This window comes from Mus pahari, chromosome 3 (assembly GCF_900095145.1).
Source record: "Mus pahari chromosome 3, PAHARI_EIJ_v1.1, whole genome shotgun sequence".
NCBI classification, from domain to species: domain Eukaryota; kingdom Metazoa; phylum Chordata; class Mammalia; order Rodentia; family Muridae; genus Mus; species Mus pahari.
This window is the reverse complement of record NC_034592.1, coordinates 33,380,329-33,382,944: the sequence shown is the minus strand read 5'-3', so window position 1 is coordinate 33,382,944 and position 2,616 is coordinate 33,380,329. Positions and strand designations below refer to the sequence as shown.

The 2,616-nt window shown below is 44.2% G+C and overlaps 1 pseudogene; it reads left to right on the top strand.

Moving 5' to 3' along the window:
• The first annotated feature begins 1,679 nt into the window (after positions 1 to 1,679).
• On the top strand, positions 1,680 to 2,014 carry LOC110319255 (annotated as a pseudogene).
• The last annotated feature ends 602 nt before the right edge of the window (positions 2,015 to 2,616 follow it).

The following is a 2,616-nucleotide window of genomic DNA, read 5'->3' as shown; positions in this document are numbered from 1 at the left end:
GCAAGGTGTTGGGTGCTGGATCAGCCTGCGGACAGCCGCCAGGCGAACACCCCTCCTGGGCAGGAGAGGCGCAGGACGATCGGGTCCAGCTGCGGGTCCCCTCACCAGTCCGCCTTTAATGTTGTTTTTATAAGACTTGCCTTGGTCATGGTATCTGTTCACAGCAGTAAAACTCTAACTAAGACAGTCACTTTCAGGGAGTTCTTGAAGTTATTTTAAATTGTTTACCTTCCTGTTTAAGAACCTTTCCCTGCAGGATGGAATTTGACACAGACTATCACACAGGATAGCTCAGCACAACTAAGAAATATTCAAATTCAGGAGTAGTTGTACTTATTAAAGCCTGAGAACAATCCTATTTCTTAGATACAGTGTGTTTTCAGTGGATACTGTTAATTTTCACATTTCTTGGAGTGGAAGAAAAATGAATCAAAACCCCATATCTTTTAATTGGTACTCTCTCAAGTCTCGTCTTCCACCATGTCTCTGTGCACTACCTGTGTTAAGTAGCAGCATTATGGCTTAGATTATGGTAATAACCAGTGAAATTCAAGTACAAATTTATCGAATTTTCCCTTCTATTGAAAATAGATACTTTTTCTTTGCCCCAGTTGAGGGATTGGGCCACCCACCTTTGCCAAAATTTTAACCCAGAATTACTCCTGTCTAAAGGAAATACAGGGACAAAGAGTGGAACAGAGACTGAAGGAAAGGCTATCCAGAGACTACTCCAACTGGGGATCCATCCCACATGCAGATACCAAACCCTGACACTATTGCTGATGCCAAGAAGTGCCTGCTGACAGGAGCTTGATAAGGATGTCTCCTGAGAGGCTCTGCAAGAGCCTTACGGATACAGATGCATATGCTTGAAGCCAACCAGGGGGACCACAATGGAGGAGTTAGGGAAAGGACTGTAGGAGCTGAAGGGTTTTGAAACCCCATAGGAATAGCAACAATATCAACCAACCAGAACCCCTCCCTCCCTCCCCAGAGCTCCCAGGGACTAAACTACCAACCAAAGAATACACTTGCAGAGACCCATTGCACCAGCTGTGTATGTAGCAGAGGATGGACTTGTCTGGTGTCAGTATGAGGGAAGGCCCTTTGTCCTGTGAAGGCTAGATACTACAGCTTAAGGGAATGCTAGGGCAATGGGGCAGGAGTGTGTGGGTGTGTATGGGGACACTCTAGTAGACGTTCTGGGGAGAGGGGGGTGAGATGGCAGGCTTTTGGAGAGGAAACCAGGAAGGGGGATAATATTTGAAATGTAAATAAACAAAATAATCAATACAATTTTTTTAAAAAATAATCCATGTAAGTAGCATCAAAAAAATAGATTCTTTTTCTTATATAATATATTCTGATTACTGTTTCTGCTCCCTCTATTGCTCCCAGTACCTCCCAATGCTCCTTTCCCATCTGGATCCACTCTCTTTCTGTCTCTCATTAGAAAAGAACAGGTTTCTAAGACATGTCAATAAAACATAACAAAATATAATAAGATCAAACAACAATAACAACAAAATCACATAAGAAGTGTGGACAAGAAGGAACTAGAAGGACAAGAGCTCAAGAGAAGGCAGAAACTCAGATACTTACTGGTTCATGTACTCAGGAGTCCCATAAAAACACTGAAGTGGGTTCTTTTTGTTGGGTGCCTGCTGCTTGCTGGTGAAATGGCCAAGTTCCTGAAATCTGGGAAAGTGATGCTGGTTCTGGCTGGATGCTACTCTGTAATCTTGAAGAACAGTGATGATGGCACCTCAGACTGCCCTTACAGCCATGCCCTGGTGGCTGAAATTGGACACTATCCCTGAAAACTGACAGCTGCCATGGGCAAGAAGAATATTGCTAAGCGATCCAAGATCAAGTCCTTTGTTAAAGTTTATAACTACAACCACCTCATGCCCACAAGAGACCCAGCTTTGAAATGCAGGGCCACACAGGAGGCCAAGGTCAAGTCCGAAGAGCGACAGAGGCAAAATGGTTTTTTCAGAAGCTTTGCTTTTAGGTATATTTAGTTTTTGCCATTAAAAATTTTTAAAAATTTAAAACATTATAAGAAAACCCACTAAATTGAAACTCATAGTGCACATCAGAGGACCTGGTACAGACTGCTTGAACGTAGGCCCTGTGCATGGTGCCTCAGTCTCCCTTAGTTATAAGAGCCCCCATTCTTGGGACTTGTTCTCTTGGTGTCTTCCAACTCCTTTGGCTCTTTTTTTTTTAAATGGATATTTTCTTTATTTACAGTTCAAATATTAACACCTTTCCCGGTTTCCCTCCTTCCCAGAATTACCCTAGCACATCCTCCCTCCCCCTGCTTCTATGAGGGTGTTCCTCCACAGACCCACCCACTCCCACCTCCCTGCCCTCCATTCCCCTCCACTGGGGCATCTATCAAGCCTTCATAGGACCAAGGACCTCTCCTCCCATTGATACATGACAAGGTCATCCTCTACCACGCATGCAGCTCGAGAACCGCGTGTACTCCTTTGTTGATGGCTTCATGCCTGGGAGTTCTGGAGGGTCGGTTTGATTGATATTGTTGCTCTTCCTATGGGGTTGCAAACACTTCAGCTCCTTCAGTCCTTTCTCTAATTGCTCCATTAG